Source organism: Canis aureus, chromosome 14 (assembly GCF_053574225.1).
Source record: "Canis aureus isolate CA01 chromosome 14, VMU_Caureus_v.1.0, whole genome shotgun sequence".
Lineage (NCBI taxonomy): Eukaryota > Metazoa > Chordata > Mammalia > Carnivora > Canidae > Canis > Canis aureus.
Window position 1 is genome coordinate 55643538 of NC_135624.1, and position 19915 is coordinate 55663452.

Genomic DNA, 19915 nt, shown 5'->3' on the forward strand with positions numbered 1-19915 from the left:
ACGATCACTACAAGTGTAGCTACCGTCATGATAAAACACTATTATAATACCATTGACAATATCCCTATACTGTACTTTTCATCTCCATGATTTATTTATCCTATGACAGAAGATTCTACTTCCCACTCCCCTTTCCCCAGTGTGCTTATCCCCCCAACCCCCTTCCCTCTGACAAACAACGTTTGGTTTTTTTTGGATTTATAGGTTTTTTAATGCTTTGTGTGTGAGTGTGTGTGTGTGTGTGTGCGCCTGTGCATTGTTTTATTTTTTAAGATTCCATACCAACTCAAATTATATGGTATTTATTTTCCTCTGACTCACTTCACTTAGCATAATACCCTCTAGGTCCATCCATGTTTTCCCAAATGGCAAGACCTCATCATTTTTTATAGCTGACTGATATTCCATTTTTATATATACCACATCTTCTTTCTCCATCTATTAATAGATACTTAGGATGTTTCCATATCTTTTTTTTAAGATTTTATTTATTTATTCATGAGCCACACAGATGCCCCAGATGTTTCCACATCTTGATTGTAAATACTGCTACAATAAACATAGAGGCATATATACATATATATATTTACACACACATATATATTAGTGTTTTCATTTTCTTTTTTAAAAAAAGATATTTTATTTATTTAGTCATGAAAGACATAGAGAGGCAGAGATATAGACAGAGGGAGAAGCAGGCTCCCCACAGCCTGATGCGTGACTTGATCCCAGGACCCTGGGACCATGACCTGAGCCAAAGGCAGACACTCAACCACTGAGCTACCTAGGGGCCCTGTTTTCATTTTCTTTTTGTAAATATTCAGTAGTAGAATTACTGGATCACTTGGTATTTCTATTTTTAATTTTCTGAGGAACATCCATACTGCTGTCCACAGTGGCTGCACCAATTTATATTTCCACTGAAAGCACAAGATTTCCTATTTCTCTACATCCTCACCAATACTTGTTATTTCTTATCTTTTTGAAACTAGTTATTCTGACTGGTGTAAGGTAATAATGCATTGTAGTTTTGATTTGCATTCTCCTGATGTATCCTGGTATTGAGAATCTTTCCATGTGTCTGTTGGCCATCTATATGGTATGCGTTCTTTGGAAAAAAATGTCTCTTTTGGTCTTCCACCTAGATTTTACTAGAATTAGTTGTTTTTTGTTTTTTGATGTTTATGTTGTATAAGTTCTTTATATATTTTGGATATTAACCCCTCATCAGATATATCATCTACAGATATCTTCTCCTATTCAGTAGGATGCATTTCCATTTTATTGATGGCTTTCATCACTGTGCAAAAGCTTTTTATTTGGCTATAGTACCAATAGTTTGATTTTGCTTTGTTTCTCTTGCTGGAGGAGACATAGCTAGAAAAATTTTACTAAACCCTATGTCAGTGAGATTATTGCCTATGTTTTCTTCTAGAAGTTTTATGGTTTCAGGTCTCATATTTACATCTTTCACCTATTTTGAGCTTATGTCTGTATATGGTGTAAGAAAGTAATCCAATTGCACTTTTTTGCATGTAGCTATCTGGTTTTCCCATCACCATTTATTGAAGATACTGTATTTCCTCATTGTATATTTTTGCCCTCTTTATCATAGAATAATTGACCATATAAGTATGGGATTATTTCTGGGTTCTCTATTCTGGCCCATTGATCTATGTATCTGTTTTTGAGCCAGTACTATCCTGTTCTGATTATTCCAGCTTTGAATATATGTTGAAATCTGCAATCATGATACTCCCAGCTTTGTTCTTCTTTCTCAATATTTTTGTAGCTGTTTGGGTTCTTTTTTGGTTCTATACAGAAATTTTGTAAAAAATGAGATTGACATTTTGATATGGATTGCACTGAATCTGTAGATTGCTTTGGGTACTATAGACATTTTAATAGTATTGATTATTCTCATCCATGAGCATAGAATATCTTTCCATTTGTTTATGCCATCTTCAATTTCATTCACCAGGGTCTTACATTTTTCAGAGTATAGGTCTTTCACCTCCTTAGTTGAGCTTATTCCTAGGTATTTTATTCTTTTTTGGTGCAATTGTAAATGAAATTGTTTTCTTAATTTCTTTTTCTGCTACTTTGTTATAGCATTCAGAATCTCAACTGATCTGTGTATTAATTTTGCATCCTGCAACTTTGCTGAATTATTTATTACCTCTTTTATTACTTCTACTTGGTTTTTGGTGGAGTTTTAGGGTTTTCTATGTATAGTATCATAGTATCTGCAAGTAGTAGACAGTTTTACTGTGGTTGTCTTTCATATTTTTAATTGTCTGACTACTGTAACTAGAACTTCCAGTTGTATGCTGAATAAAAGTGGGGATCCATGTCTTCCTGATCTTAGAGGAAAAGCACTCAGTGTTTCACCATTGATATCTTAGCTATTGGTTTTTTTATGTATGCCCTTTATTATGCTGACATATATTCCCACTAAACCCATTTTGTTGAGAGTTTTTATCATGAAAGGATATTTTGTTAAATGCTTTTTTTTAATCTGTTGAGATGACCACAAGATCTTTATCCTTTATATTGTGGTGTATCATGATTAATTTGAGAACATTAAACTATTTTTGCATTCCCAGAATAAATTCTACTTGATTGTGGTAAATGATCCTTTTAATGTATTATTGAATGCAGTTTGCTCTATTTTGTTGAAAAATTTTGCATCTATTATTCATCAGGGATATTGGCCAGTAGTTTTCTTTTCTTTTGTAGTGCCTTTGTCTTATTTTGGTATCAGGTTAGTGCTGGCCTTGTCAAACATATTTGGAATTTTCCTTCCTTTTCTATTTTTTTGAATGGTTTAAGAATAATGGGTATTAACTTTTAATGTCTAGTAGAATCCACTTGTAAAGCCATCTGGTCCTGGACTTTTGTTTGTTGGGAGGTGGTTTTTTTTATTATTATTATTACCGATTCGATTTTGCTACTAGTAATTTGTTCAGATTTTCTATTTCTTCCTGATTCAGTTTTGAAAGACTGTATATTTCCAGAAACTTATCCATTTCTTTTAGGTTGTCCAAATTGTTGGCATATATTTTTATTTATTTATTTATTCATGAGAGACACACAGAGAGAGGCAGAGAGAGAAGCAGGCTCTTTGTAGGGAGCCCATGTGGGACTCGATTTTCCAGACCCAGGATCATGCCCTGAGCCGAAGACAGATGCTCAACTGCTGAGGCACCCAGGCATCCCAGCATAGAATTTTTCATAGAAATCTCTTATAATTCTTTGTATTTCTGTGGTGTCAATTGTTATTTCTTTTTCATGTCTGATTTTATTTTTTGTGTCCTCTTTTTCCTTTGATGAGTCTGGTTACAGGTTTGTCAATTTTGTTCATCTTTTCCAAAAACCAGATCTTGATTTCATTGATTTTTTTTTTTTAAAGATTTTATTTATTTATTCATGATAGTCACAGAGAGAGAGAGAGAGGCAGAGACACAGGCAGAGGGAGAAGCAGGCTCCATGCACCGGGAGCCCGACGTGGGATTCGATCCCGGGTCTCCAGGATCGCGCCCTGGGCCAAAGGCAGGCGCCAAACCGCTGCGCCACCCAGGGATCCCTCATTGATTTTTTTTTTTTCTATATTTTCTTTGAATTTCTACTTCACTTATTTCTTCTCTTTTTATTTAACTTCTCCTAACTTTGGGTTTTGTTTGTTATTCTACTGGTGGTTTCTTGAGGCATATAGTTAGGTTGTTTGAAACCTTTCGTTTCTTGAGGTAGGCATGTGTCACTATAAACTTCCCTCTTAGAACTTCTTTGACTGTTTCCCAAATATTTTGGATCATCATCTTTTCATTTCCACTTGTCTCTATATATTTTTTAATTTCCTTTTTGAGTTCTTCATTAACCCATTGGATGTTTAGTAGCGTTGTTTCACCTTCAGATGTTTCTGTTTCTCTGTGATTTTTTTCCTTGCAATTAATTTGTAGTTTTAATGCCACTATAGTTGTAAAAGATCCCTACTATGATTTCAGTCTCCTTAAATTTATTGAGACTTGTTTTTTAGCCTAACATGTGATTCATCATGGAGAATGTTCTATGTGCACTTGAAAAAAAGTGTATTCACTGATTTGGGATGAAATGTGCTATATATATGTTTGAGTCCATCCTGTCTAATGTGTTTTTCAAAGCCACTGTTTCCTGGTTAATTTCCTGTCTGGATGGGTCTTACCTATTGTTATAAGTCAGGTGTTAATGTTTCCTACTGTTATTGTTTTACTGTCAGTTTCTCTCTTTATATGTATTACTATTTATATATTTTGATGTTCCAATGTTAAATGAAAATAAATTTACAATTATTATAACGTCTTGTTGGATTGATCCCTTAATCATTATAAAATATTATCTCTTTTTCAGTCTTTGTTTTGAAATGTATTTTGTCTGATATAACAAATGCTGACCTTTTTTTTCCCTTTCATTTGCATGACATATATTTTTCCACCCTTCACTTTTAATCTGTATGTGTCTTTAGATCTGAAGGGAGTCTCTTGTGAGCAGCATATAATTTTTTAATCCATTCTGTCCCCTTATGTCTTTTGATTAGAGCATTTAAACCATTTACATTTATTTATTTATTTATTTGTTTGTTTATTTATTTATTTATTTATTTATTTATTTATTTATTGTTAGTAGAATCTTTTATATTCAGGGGGAAAAACCCCACCAAAAATCAAAAAAGTTTTCCAACCACACATAGGAAGGGTATGGGTAGGGAGAAGTGTCTGTCTATCCAGTCTCAGCCCTCAGCCCATGTGCTTTGGGCAGCAATAAGGGGTGAAGGATAATGGATCCCAAAATAAAAAAGGGGTATGTATATGTATGGGGAAGAGAATGGTGCAAAAGCAGTGGGGAGTGGTAGGGGAAAGTGACAGACCAGGTCAATACTGGAAATACCACAGGTGGGAGGCCACTTTATAACATGGCTTGCTGATCTTACCACTGTAGACACCTTCTTTGTCCATCAGCAGAACTAGTTTCTTAAGAGTTGTGGTGATGATGAAGCAGGCATCAACCAGGGGGTCATAGGGCTGCTTTAGTGGGATGGCTGGGGCTGGTGTGAGTCAGGAGCCCAGGGCTCACTGAGGCAGTAGGCCAGCTAGGGTGCCCAGATCTTGTTTCTGCCCATGCTATCAAGATGGAGGGGGAACATAAACCATTGATTGCACTCACTAGCTTCTCAGATCTGGAGAGTTCTAGCAGCTCCTAGCTGTTTGATAGGGTTCTAGAGCTGGTCCATCCTTTTAAACTGGTTCTTTTTGTGTGCTCCAGAGTGGGTAAAACTGCCTGTAGCCTCAGGTACTATCTCTCCCCACTGGCAGTTCAGCATCTGGGGCAGAGGTTCCCTTTGTTACTGTGTCTCCTTGTCTCCATCTCTCTTGCCATTCTCTATGTGGTCTCTCTAGCTTTTGTTTGCAAAAGCCATTCAGTTAGCCCTCAGTTCCTCTTCAGAAGAAATTGCTCTATAAGTAAATGTACATTTGGTATGTCCATGGGGGGGGGTAACTTGAAAGCTTTCCTGTATCTACATCTTGGACCAGAACTCCCCATGCAAAAAATATTTATTTTTATTTTTACTATTATCTTTTTTTTAGACAGAGAGAGATAGATAGGAGCAGGGGGAGAGGGAGAATCCTAAGAAGGCTAAACCCCCAGCATGGAGCTCTATGTGGGGCTTGATCTCACAATCTGAGCCAAAATCCAGTCGGTGGTTTAATTGACTGAGCCACCCAAGTCCCTACAAAAGTATTTTAATAGATAGCTTTCAAATTTCGACATGAAAAGATCTGAATTTTCACTTCATTAACTTTTCATTTTACATTTTTATCAGAGTGTAACTTTCTATAGCACAGAATTTAATATTGTTTTAAAAAGTAATGTATAGTCATTTTTTGTCAATATTCTATGTGTACTTGAGCAGAAGATATATTCTCTTTTATAGGATATAATATTTGAGCCATCATCTTAAAATCTACTCTAAGGGTAGGCCATTGATGACTTTATGTCCATATTGTTTGGTTCACAAGACCTGTATTTAACTGTGAGTTAAGTCCCTATTAGTGTGTTTCTGTTTATTTCTTCTTGAACCTCCTGTTTTTGTTGATGATTATTACTATCTTATTTTGAGTAAATATATTCAAAATTCTAATATGTTATTGTGAATGGGGGCTTTCAGAATCTCAAGCTGTCTTACTTGACAAATTTTTTTATCCTGAATTTTTAAGTTCGATATCTAGGATGCAACCTCTAATTTCTCAATGTTTAAATATTTTTCCAGCATTCCTTTGTCCTTTTAGACCTCATTAATCCTTTAATCATAGGTAGGTTTCTTATATACAACACAGAGCTGAATTTTGTGTGGCAATTTGCAAATCTTTTAAACAACTGAATGAAATTCATTTATCTTTATTTATTCTATTTATATAGTTTATCCCAATTCTACCATTTTATCATGTCACATTTATGTTTATGTATGTAAGTATTGTATTTCTTATCTGGTCTAATTCCTTAGCTTTCTTTTTAATTCCTTTTGATGTGTAGATTGATGTTGTTATTATATATTATTTATTTTACATTGTTTCACTTTGTTTTTTTCTTCTAGGTACTTTATGTATTATAGACTTTCTTAGCCCTCTACTATGTATGAATGTTTTTTTTCCTGACTTTTCTTTCTCTATTTCACCCTCATATTCGTGTGGATTTTCAAGCCTCTCCTCAATGTCCTTCATTAAATTTAAGTGAGTATATTGTCTCTTAGGTGGTTGTAATTTAGCCATCATTTAAAAAATATTGTGGTATGTTTGTTAAACAGTTTCCTGAGTTTGGTTAATTCTTGTCTTACATTGTTCTGTTTTTTTATACATTTATGTTCTGAGTTTTTGAATTCCTGATTTAAGACATTATTTATATTTGAAAATTCTTGCTGAAGTATATTTTACTCAGGCTAGAATACTGTGATGTAGTTTTCCCTCAGTCTTATATTTGTGACTGGGGAAAATATTTTTATTATTCAGAATACTTTTTAATTTTCTAGTTTTCTTCTTTTTTCTGAAGCACTGTATGAATGTTGTTTTCCACTTTCCATTCATTTCCTAATTTTATTTCCCTTTGGATGAACTATGACAGTTGTGTGAACTCACAGGTGCAAGTATGGGAGCCTAACAAAGTTTCTTAGTTCAAGACTGCCCTCTTCCATTGGTGTAGTAAATTGCAGTTTATTTATAGTGCTGTTTTACTTGGAGGTGGAGGAGGATAAACTCAACAGGTACCCAAATATCTCCATGTCATAATTCCCAGACCCTATATTACCCTATATGGAAAAAAGAGTTTTTTGATTAAGGCCCTTTGAGATGGGGAGATTATCTTGGTTTATAAGAGTTGATCCAATGTAATTACAATGGTTCCAAGAAGAAAGACACAGGAGAAATCAGAGATAAAAAAGTGATGATGGAAGATTTTTTTTTTTAGTGATGCACTCTGAGTTTGAGGAAAGGGGTTGAAAGCTAAGGCCACCAGCAGCCACTAGAAGCTCAAACTGGCAAGAGACAGATTCTCTCCTAAAGCCTCCAGAAGAAAGCAGTCCTATAATACTTGGGACTAATCCCTTGACTTCAGCCTAATGAAAATAATCTCAGACTTCTGCTCTTCAGAACTGTAAGAAAAAAATATTTGTGTATTTTTAAGCCACCAAATTAGATAATTTTTATAGTACCAATACAGAGAAATTAATAAATGGTGTGACTTACAAATATGTAATCTGCTGTGTTTCAGCAGGATAATTTCTTTTCCCATTTTCTTCTTTATCTTTACAACCAAAACTCCAAAAGATGCTTCCTCCTTCCAAGTCATCCCCTATTCCACAGAAGTGGTGCCTTACAACACTGCTCACTTGGGCCCCACAACATTTGACCTTCTTCCTTCTGATTTCTTAAGGATAGAATCAATCTATGTGACATCAGATTTGTTCTCAATATATACCATTGAGAATGGGATTTGTTTTTCTGAGTGAATGTACCTGTGATCCATCATACCTAGGTGTGAGATCTAGAGTTGCTTCTGGTGGACTGGAGTGTTTATTTTTCATATGGACAGGTAGCTGTTTTTCTTTTTTTTAAGGATTTTATTTATTTATTCATACGAGACACACAAAGAGAGGCAGAGACACAGGCAGACAGAGAAGCAGGCTCCCTGAAGGGAGCCCAACTCAGGACTCGATCCCAGGACCCCAGGATCATTCCATGAGCTGAAGGCAGACGCTTAACCACTGAGTCACTCAGGCGTCCCAGGTAGTTACTTTTCATATGGACAGTGTTCTCCATCTTGTACTTATGCTAAAGATCTGAGTTATGATTTTTTTGGTGGGTGCAGATTCTAATTTAGGTTATTACCATTATGCTGTGATAAATCAGCAATCTAGGGATAATCTACATATTGCTTCATATGAATGAGGAGGATTTTGCTATATTAAGTGAAACTTTGTATATAGATATATGTATAATTTTTCTATAGGTTGCAATTGAAAATGATATACTTGGACCTCCATCAATATATGAAAAGTTCTTTTTGCTTAATACTTTATCAGATAAGAATATTAGTAAGCAATACTACTTTTTTTCCCTTTTTACCACCTACACTTTCTCAGCTGCACATCTTTCACTTTTACATTGCCATGGTGACAATCATTTACCTTCTGTTCTCCAGTAACTTACTTTTTCTTGAGGTTGCTCTAAAATCTAGTTCCTAGAAATTTATATTTGTGTCTTTAGGATTTTATGACTCTTTTTCCATATCAAGTCAAGTTTTGAGTTAGAATGATAGTATTTCGTTATCCATTGGAAAACTATAAGCCTGGCCTTCGAAGGTGACATCTGTACCTAGGATCAAGGTCAAATGAAAAATTGTGTTATTTTTTTTAAGTGATGCCACATTTTAGAAGATTAGTCCCTCTTGTACATGGTTTTTTCTAAACCCTTCATTTTTCTTATCATATCCTCATCTTTCCTTTAGCTCCTATGATTGGTTTTCCGTGTCATGCATTGTTCTTACTGCTTTATTACATGCATTTAATTTTTTAATAATAACCCTATCATCCCAATTGCACATATGAAGAAATTGAAGTACAGAACTAATGAATGTAACCTAGCTACAGAATTGATGACCTTAAGTGAGCACTTCTACCCTGACTCTAAATCACATAATCTATAAGTCCCCCTTTGCCTTTTACACAGACCCCCTCCTCAGAAAGCCTCCTCTTAGATCTCTCCTGCTGTTCCAATCTGTAATGCTTACAATAGAGGCCACAGGACATGGCTATCCTGTAACTCCCTTGCCTTCCCTATACTGCTTTTCCTAATTAGATCCAGAACTAATTATTGACCAGTACCACAGTACACCTGCTGACAGCCTGCTGGTCTGTGCCTGAGTTCCTCAAATACATTTGATTTGTTTCTTAGTTTTCCTGGGCTATATATCCCAAAATTGTTTCCTAAGAAGGAATACATGTCAGGGAAAAGTACTAAGTCCATAATGTTCTAAGAATATCTTTATGATAGCCTATCAATTAATCGATTATAGAGGTGAGAATTATAGGTGAAAATTTGTTTCCTTAGGATTTTTTTAAAGTATTGCTATAGTACCACTCAAGTCAGTTTTCTGTCTTATTTAGATTTAAATCTGCTAAAACCACTTGTTTTTTTTTTTTTTAATATCCCAATAGAATAAAAACTAGACCCAAGAGACTGATATTTGTTTAATAGGAGAGTGTAAACGTTTTTTATTGACCCAAGTAAGATGAACACAGTTCATTAACTTATTCCTCTACAACAGTCTATAGATTAAGTGAACAATAACAGGTAGATGCTACCTGTAGCCATTCCCCAATTCACCATCATTTGCCCCCAGCCACAAAACAAAAATTCATATGTTAAAAAATGTAGACAGCTTCAAATCTTTAAAACAGATCTCTTATCTCCAAATATCTCCTAGAAATTCTGGAGCATCCTCTGAAAATTACATCAGGTACTCTCTATCATTAACACTATTTCCCCTTTATTTTCTAATTCCCTATCCACCCCCTGCCCCCCAAATAAAGCAATCTTACTCTATCCAGGAGGAAAACATCCACATGATAAAGTCTTATTTTGAAATTTCATGTTTTTAAATAGATATATAGAGATACACTAATTACACTAGAATTTTGCAAAGGAGGAATCATCAGTCTTACAATTATATTGCAATAAATAGAAACGGTTATATTTTCAAACTGTTTCAGAAGGGAATTCCAGTTATAAAGCACATCCAAAATAAACTTCTCTACTGTAAAAGATACACAATAACCTATTTCTTTGCCTTCTGAGTACCTGAAAATGATAAACCACTCAAATCTTAAAAGTGAAGGGTTGCTCCATTTGTACTGACTACAAGATTTTAATGATGCTGCTGTTTAAGCACTTGTCTCCAATGAAGATATTATGAAGGAAAATAACTCTGGGTAAATTTTCTGAGAGCATTCATTAGTTTTCTTGTGGTTTATTACTTATTCATATGTGTACCATACTTGAGTACTGTTGACAAATCTGTGGAAAGACAGCCTTTTTGTTTCCAGTTTGATGGAATAAAATTCTTTCTTTGCTATAAAAATATACATATCAACAACTGTAATGTTTAAACTATTAGAATACTGCAAAATGCATACATTAAAATGAAATGTCATACATAGTACCTTTTTTGGAACTTCTGTACTTTTTCTAAATAGTATGTTGTTATAAAAACTTTCCATTTCAAAGTAAAAAAATGTTTAGACAATCACTGAAATATAAGTGCTCTTTCAGAAATGCATTACATAAAAAATACACTAATATATTTTAAACAAACACTAAACACAGAACTCATTCACATTTTTTTTAGAAGTGTATTTACCAAACTATCCATCTTCAAAGGTCATATCCTAGCATTTTTTCCCACAAAGAGACAGTTCTTTGAATAGAGTATCTTAATAAATTGATCACTTAATTTGCCAAAGCATCATGAATTTAGATTATAAATCCTCAAACAACATTTCCTAAATAAAAAATACTGGCTCTAACTTTGAAAATTCTGTCCCCAATTTTACAAGTGGTTCTCCCTCTGAGCAAACTTTTTTCCATATTATAAGCTAAAATACCTTAATCTAGAAAATTATTCTAGTGTTTTTGTGCACTGATAAAAAAAGGTACATGTTCTAGATTGAATCATAATTTAATGAAAGAATCTCAATTATGCTTTAAACAAACTATTGTTTAAGTAGTAAAGCTTTGTGTTTTGCATGTGGAGAAATCATTTGCCTTAGCAATGATTTTTTAAGATAAAATTGACCTATAACATTAGTTTCAGGTGTACAATATGATTCAATATTTGTAATACTGTGAAATGATCACAGTAAAACTAGTTAATACCCATCACTGCACACTTACAATTTTTTCTTAGAAGAACTTTTAAGTTCTACTCTCAGAAATTTTCAAATGTGTAATAGAGGATTGTTAACTGTAGTCATATGCTTTAAGTTATATCCCCATGAATAATTTATTTTATAACTTTGTATTTTTTAACCCCCTTTACTCATTACCCACTCTCTTCTAGCAACCAGCAATCTCTATGATATACTTACAAGTGTGAGCATTTTGCTTTTTTATTTTTAGATTCTACATATAAGTGAGATATTACAGTATTTTTAGGATCTGACTTCTTTTACTTACCATAATGGCATAAGTTTCATTCATATTTTAACAAATAGATTTCCTTCTTTATATGACTAAGTAGTATTCCATTGTACATATATAGCAAATATCCTTTATCCACTTATCTATCAATGGACACCTAGGTTGCTTCCATCTCTTGACTACTGCTAATAATGCTGTATTGAAAATGGGGGAGCATATAAGTTTTTGAGTTAGTTTTCATTTCCTTCGGATGAATACCCTGAAAGTGTAATTGCTAGATCATATGGTAGTCATTGATTGATTGATTGATCGATTGTGGAACTTTTATATTGTTTTCCATTGTGGCTGTACCAATATGCATTCCCACCAACAGTGCACAAGGGTTCCTTTTTTTCTACATCCTCTTCAAAACTTGTTATCTGTTTTCTGTTGTCTTTTTGGTAATAGTCATCCTAAAAGGTGTGAGGTACTATTTCACTACAGTTTCGATTTACATTTTCCTAATGATTAGTGATATTGAGCACCTTTTCATGTATCAGTCTTATATGAAAATGTCTTTTCAGGTCTTTTGTTCAATTTTAATTATATTGAGTTATAGGAGTTCCTTACACATTTTGCATATAAATACCTTATCAGATATATAATTTGCAAATCTCTTCTCCATTTAGTAGGTTGCATTTTCATTTTATTGACAGTTTCTTTTGCTCTGAAGAAGCTTTAAAAAAAAAGAAGCTTTTTAGTTTGATGTGATTGTTTTGTTTACTTTTGCTCTTATTTTGTTTGCTTTGATGTCAAATTAAAAAAAAATAATAATCACCAATACTGAAGTCAAGGAGCCTAATGCCTGTGTGTTCTTCTAGGAGTTTTAGAGTTTCAGGACTTGTGTTCAGTCTTTAATCCACTTGAGTTAACTTTTGTGTATAATGTCAGAAAGTGGTCAGTTTCATTATTATACATGTGGCTGTCCAGTTTCCCAACATCATTTATTGAAGAGACTATCTTTTTTGCATTGTATATTCCTGGCTCCTTTGTCATAAGAGATATATATATATATATGCATGGGTTTATTTCAGGACTCTCTATTCTGCTCCAATACCATATTGTTTTGATTAAGATAGCTTTCTAATGCAGTTTGAGATCAGGGGCATGGTCCCTCAGCTTTGTTTTTCTTTCTCAAGATTTCTTTAGCTATTCAGGATCTTTAGTGGATTCATACAAATTTCAGGATAGCTTATCTTTGTGAAAAATGTCATTAGAGTTTTTATAGGGATTGCACTGAATCCGTGTATTGCTTTGAATTCCATGGAAATTTTAACAGTATTAATTATTACAATCCATGAGTATGGAATATCTTTCAATTTATTTGTATTGTCTTCACTTTCCTTCATCAATGTCTTATAACTTCTGTGTATAGGTCTTTCATCTCCTTGGTTAAATTTATTCCTAAATATTTTATTCTTTTTGATCCAATGTTTTCATAATCTCTCTGATGGATCCATATTAGCATATAGATACACAGATGAGTTATGTAGTATCAATTAGAACATCTCTTATTTCTGATTTTGGGTCCTCTCTTTTTTTCTTGAGGAGCTTAAAGGTTTGTTAATTTTGTTTTATCTTTTCAAAGAACTACTCTTTATTGGGCTTTTCTATTGTTTTTTTCATCACTATTTCATTTTGTTCATGATATTTGTTATTTCCTTCCTTCTACTAACTTCAGGATTTAGTGTTCTTTTACTAGTTCCTTGAATTATAAACTTTTTTGAGGTTTTTCTTGTTTCTTGAGGTAAGCATTTACTGCTGCTTTTGCTGAATCCCACAAATTTCAGTGTTTCTAGATTCATTTATCTCATGGTATTTTTTAATTATCTTTTAATTTCTTCTTTGATCCATTTGTTATTTAGTAGCATGATGTTTACTATCCAAATATTTGTGATTTTTCTATTTTTCTTGTAATTGAGTTCTTGTAAAGATGTCTTTATTTTATTTTAGAGAGAGAGAGAGAGAGAGAGAGAGAGAGAGGAAACAGGGGGAAGAGGGATAGAGGGAGAGAGAGGTACCCCAGCTTTGTTTTGGTGTCCATTGCATGGAATCTATTTTTCCTTCCCTTTACTTTCAGTCTGTATGAGTCCTTAGATATGAAGGGAGTCCCCTGTAGGCAGTATATATAGGTCTTGTTATTTTATGCATTCAGCCACTCTATCTTTTGATTGAAGAATTTAATCTCTTTATATTTAAATTAATTATTGATAGATATGTATATTGCCGTTTTGTTGTTTCTTGGCTCTATTTATACTTCAGAATCTTGTTTTTTTCTCTTGCTTGTTTTCTTTGTGACTTGATTTTCTGTATTTACATGCCAAGAATTCCTTCCTTCCCTTTTGTGCTTCTATTATAGTGTTTTGCTTTGTGATCACAATGGAGCTTACATAAACCTACATATAACAGTCTATTTTAAGTCAATAATTGAAGTTTGAACACATTCTAAAGCTCTACATTTTTACCCACCCCACACACACAGACATTTATGTCATAATTTGCATAATTTTATCTTGGGTATCCCTTAACAATTTATTTGTAGTTCTAGTTATTTTTACTACTTCTTTTAACCTTCAAAGTAGCTTTCAAGTGACTTAACTACCACCTTTACAACATTGAGTTATTCTGAGTTTTACTATATATTCATCTTTGCCAGCGAGATTTATACTTTTATATTTCTTACAAGGCCAGTCTATGATTGAGGAACTCCTTTAGCTTGTGCTTCTCTGAAAAATTCATTATCTTTTCTTCAATTCTGAAGAACTGTGGAGCATTCTTTGTTGGAAGATTTTTTTCTTTCAGCACTTTGAATGTATTGGTTCATTCTCTTCTCCCCTGAAAAGTTTCTGCTGAAAAATTTGATAATCTTATGGAGGTTCTCTTGTAAATATATAACAAGTTGATTTTCTATCGCTGCTTTTAAGGCTTTCATCCTTAACTTTCATAATTTTGATGTTGATTTCTTTGGGTTTATTATTTTGGAACTCACTGAGTTTCCTGTATCTGGATGACTGTTCCTTCCCCAGTTAGGGAAGTTTTCAACTATTACTTCTTCAAATAGTTTTTCTGCCCCCTTTTCTCTCTCCTTTTGGAACCTATGGAATGTGAATGTTGTCTGCTGGATGTTATCCCACAAATCCTTTAGCTATCCTCATTTTTTGGTCCTTCTCTTTTTCTTTTCTCAAGTTCTGATTGTGTGAGTTCCAGTGGCTTGTCTTTGGGTTAATGGATCTATTTTTCTGATTCATCTATTCTGCTCTTGAACTCCTCTATTGTAGTTTTTCATTTCAGTTATTCTTCAATTCTGTTACTTCTTTTTGGTACTTTTCTATATTTTCTCTTTTTTTAAAGAAGCACTGTGCTCATTGATTTATCTTTCAAGTTCAGTGCGCATCTTTATGACTATTATTTTGAACTCTATCAGGTAAATCATGATCTCTCATCCATTAAGGCTTTTTCTGAGGTTTTATCTTATTCTTTCATTTGGAATATATTCCTCTGTTCCTTCATTTTCCTGACTTTTCATGGGAATGTTCTATGGGAGTGATAACTATTATCACTGAACTATTTCCAAAAAAAAGGGAGAGAGAAAGAGAACTGAATGAGTGCACCATGTGACCCTAATAATTCTCTATTGACATAAAGTGTAATAATCTTTAGAGCTTTCTGCTGATAAATAAAGATCACTTCCCATACAAAGACTCTCACATAAGGAAAGGAATAAGGAAAACATAGAACCTTTTTAGCTTTTTCTGTGCTTGATGTTTTTCTGTAATTTTATTCTGTGCTATATTTTTCAGATAGCACAGTACATTTGCTCACATACAATACCACAGTACTTTCTTTTGAAGAATAAAGTGTAGACCAGTGTCTTGTTGGGTAGAACTTCCTAGGTAGTACCCTCTTTTCTCATGAATTGTCTATTGAGGTAACTGTCATGAAAAAAATCATGTTTGGCTGAGCTTGTTGTAGGTTCTAGGTATATAGGAAACATATGTGAAAGTGTTTCATAAATTTCAAAGTGTGATACAAATTTACTTATTAGAAACAATAACTGGAGACAACTTCTCACACCCTCTTTTATGTTACCATTTGCTTTTAAAAACTTTTTCGTGCCCTCTTTCATGCCTAAATTTGAAAAAGCAAAAATTTTGGCATTTTTATGTTTCCATTGAGAATTTTTACAATAAGTAGTGCTTAAAGTGTTCAATAATACGTAACATGATTCTAGCATATTATCCCATGACTCATAGACAAAATTATGACATGAATCATTTAATTCTTCTTAGTCACTGTTCAAAATATTCTGAAATTCTCACTTATATTGATGGTTTAAGTAAATACAGAGAAGTTGAGGAAAGTACCATATTTTAACAATTCTTGTTTCACTAAAAATGTTAATTAGAAAGAATAACCAGAAATGCCAGTATCTTGTAAGTTTCCAACAATTTCATAGGTATGGATAATATTTATCAAAGATAACCTGTTTTGTAGGGAAAAAAAGGAACAAATCCATGTTGAGGTTCTGTGACCTAATTTATAGACGTTCCATCATTAGCATTATTAATAACAGTCTTGTATTTATATAGTCACAGCATTACTTCATGTTCATTTTAAAGATTTCTCTAAAAGAAAGAAGTCCACCAGTGTACTTCGGGCATTTACAGTATAGCTGAAATAATGTAAAAGTATGATTTCCAGTACACAGTAAGGAGGACATTGTGCTTATAGATGTCAGTATATCCCAGCATTCCAGGGAATGTATTGAGCCTTTTATCAGTCAGGGTTCCCTAAAGAAACAGAAACAATAAAATACAGATAGACAGAGATATGTAGATTTATTTTAGGGAATTGGCTTACGCAATTATGGAGCCTGGTAAATTCAAAATCTATAAGGTCAGGTTGGTAGGATAGAAATTCCAGTAAGATTTGATATTCAAATCTTGCATCACAAATCCACAGAGCAGACCAGCAGGCACGAAATTCAGGCAATCTTTCTAGAATAGTTTTGAGGAGGAATTCCTTCTCTCCCAGGAAACCTCAATTTTGTTTTTACGGCCCTTAAATGAATGAGGCCTACTCATATTACTATGGGAAATTTGCTTTACTTAAAGACAATTGATTATAAATGTTAATCACATTTACAAAATACCTTCACAGAAGCACGTAGACTAGTGTTTGACCAAACAATTGGGCACCATTAGCCTAGCCAAACCAACACATAAAATTAACATCACAAGCCCTAAAACAATAAGTATTTGGCTTTTATTTTGTGATTTTATTTTAATTTCCTAAAGATGTATTTATTTATTTTAGAAAGAAGAGAAAGACAGAGAACATGTTGTAGGGGAAGGATGAGGAGTAGGGGGAGAGGAAGAGAGAGAATCCCAAGCAGGGAGTCTGACTCAGGGCTTGATCCCAAAACCAAAATCAAAAGTCAGAAGCTCAACTGACTAAGCCACCCAGGTGCCGCCTCACTTTTTACTTTGTAATTTTGATTAAGAGATAGTTGGAAGATATTTAGGGACCAAAATAACAGGAAAATAATATATGAAATTTCTTATTTAAAAATACAAATGACGTTGATTAGAGCATAACTTAACTAGTTGTGGGTTATTAACATGCTCTTGATGATGTTTCAAAATAGTTTGAAGTCAATTAATTTGGGTAAGATATGAACCAGATATCCACAGCTAAAGGTAATTCTTTTCTCCCCTCTTATTCATCTTTCCAGGACAGCTTAAATAAGGATTTATGTGCAGTTCATCATATTATAATAGCAAAGAAAAGCATACACACACACACAGAGACATATAGTGATGTGTTATTAATTTATATTTAGATTGTCTTAGCTTAGGCTCCTGTAACTTAGCATAGACTGGATGACTTAAAAGCAAACATTTATTTCTCACATTTCTGAAGCCTAAGAAGTCCAAAATCAAGGTATTAGTAGATTTGGTGCTTGGTCAGAACCCTCTTCCTGGTTTGCCAACAGAGGCCTTCTTGGTTGATCTTCCTATGACAGAGAAACAGAAAGAGTAAGCCTTTTGGTCTCTTTTTATAAAGGCACTAACCACATCACAGAGGTTCTACCCTCATGACTTGATCTAAACTTATTTCCCAAAGGACCTACCCTCAAATAATCATCACATGGGGACTAGGACTTCAACACAAGCCACATAAATGTTGCTTCCATTTGGCAAAAGTCTTAACAGTTTGATGATATCATGATCCATCTCTTTCTCTATCAAGCTTGTTTTGTTATAAATTTGGTAGATGTCCATGCCAATCTTTCTTAGAAGGTGGTGTGTAGGAGACTGTTGCTCCTACCCTTTAGATTCTTACAAGACACCTTTTTTCTTTAGGAAAGATAAAATTGATAAAAATCCAACCAGAAAGCTGAGCAAAAAAGGGCAGTAACTGCCTTTCATGTGGCACATAATATCCTATTACCCTTTTTCCTCAAATTTCATTTCTATTTTTTGCTCACCTCTCCTTTGTCAACTCTCTTTCACATCCCAGTGGGGATAACAGATAAAATTTAAAATATAAAGACGCATTTGGTTTTCAGTTTTGTTAAATTGAAGATACAGAAATCTTTGTATGATATAGATGTGTCGCTATTTACAGCATGCCAGATTTTGAAAAATTAAATTTATAGCCTAAAGGTCTTTAAAAATATTTCTAATTTCAATTGTTTTTGTAGTGCCTGACCCTGTATTATCAAAGATCATTTGAATAGTTTTACTTTTTCAAACTGTTCAAGATTTTAAGCATGACAATGGAGCAACAGACCTGTGGTACCTCATAAGACTTCTCCTTCTAATTATATTCACTATGGCTGTTTATAGACTTTCAGGAACTTTTCATTACTGAATGATTTTCCATATACAGGCCAGTAAAGTCTCATGCCTTGAGGATTTTTCAAAATTGGTCATACATAAAACGATCCTTTGAAAACCATATAAAATAAGGTCGACAGGTCCCACTGTTTTGCATATGGTAAATTTTTCTAATTACTACTCTTTTATCTGATTTTGGTCAACTGACAATTTTTCACGGTTTTTATTTCGCACTTGTCTACAATTTAATGAGAAAATTGACAAATAATATCATAGTACTATTCTGGTTTAACATGAGCATTAATGTTCTCACTTTCTAGAGTTTTTCTCTGTTAGACTGTCTCCCCCATGAGAATGATATCTTTGTAAATGCTTTTTTATTATAATCTTAATAGATATTTATGAACAATAAACTCATTCTATATTTTGCTTTCTACTTCAGTTTGCTTTTTTAAACTCTAAGTAACTCTTTATATTCTGTTTCTTTCATCTCTTGCTTCATTTTCAGAATATCTATATTCCCCTTTTATAGCAGAGCCTGGTAAGTCATTTCCCTTAGAAGTGGAATTATAATTTAATACTTTTAATATAGCATCTTTTTATAATATCTTTCTAATTTTCTAGATTTCAATACTTTTCTTTGTTACATATTATAGAGGCCTTAATTCCCTTAACTTTCTCTAATTGAAGTCAAATTTAATTTCCTCTGGTAGTTAAAAATAATATTCTACTGTGTTAAAACAAAGTAATATCTGGTACAAAGCCTATTTAAAAATTGCAACCAGGCATCCATAATCATAAATTTAATAATGTATTTGGTATAGTAGACTTACCTGCATTTGCCATCCAATATACCTAACTGAATAAAGTATTACAAACAGTTGAACACCAGTCAGTATGGAGTATCTTCTAAAGTTGCTTGTGTTTCTCATGCCATTGTCACACCTAAATAAGAGATAAGAACCACATGTGTATATTCATTATTTTATTTCTTAATTAAGCAACCATTTATCATACGTCAGGCCTTGGCCTGTATTTGGGAGACAAATGAGACATGAAACCAAGCTCTTACCCTCACAATAAAAGGAAGAAAAAAGTCAATTAACCATCAGATACGTGTATTAGGGGGATAAAAGGGTGAAATAATAGGATTGGGGGGGAAAGAAAGTAACAGGGAGTGACTAGGGGACTTCTAAGCAGAGGCATTTACAAAGCTTTTTGATGAAGCAACATTTGAGCTGAGATTTAAATAATAAATAGGAGATAGTCTTACAGGAATGCTTCCCAGACTGAGGAACACCTAGAATTAAG

The 19915-nt window shown here is 33.4% G+C and overlaps 1 long non-coding RNA gene across 8 annotated transcripts in view; it reads left to right on the forward strand.

Annotated features, from left to right (window-relative positions):
• The window catches only part of LOC144283702 (uncharacterized), a 238583-nt gene that overhangs the window by 126810 nt on the left and 91858 nt on the right, over window positions 1-19915 (forward strand). For 6 of the 8 annotated variants that reach the window (XR_013352262.1, XR_013352258.1, XR_013352261.1 and 3 more), the window contains exon 4: window positions 19113-19145. The exons of the other annotated variants lie outside the window; for them this stretch is intronic. This is a non-coding gene — a long non-coding RNA (uncharacterized LOC144283702). The remainder of the gene's footprint in view (window positions 1-19112; window positions 19146-19915) is intronic. 8 annotated transcript variants of the gene reach the window in all.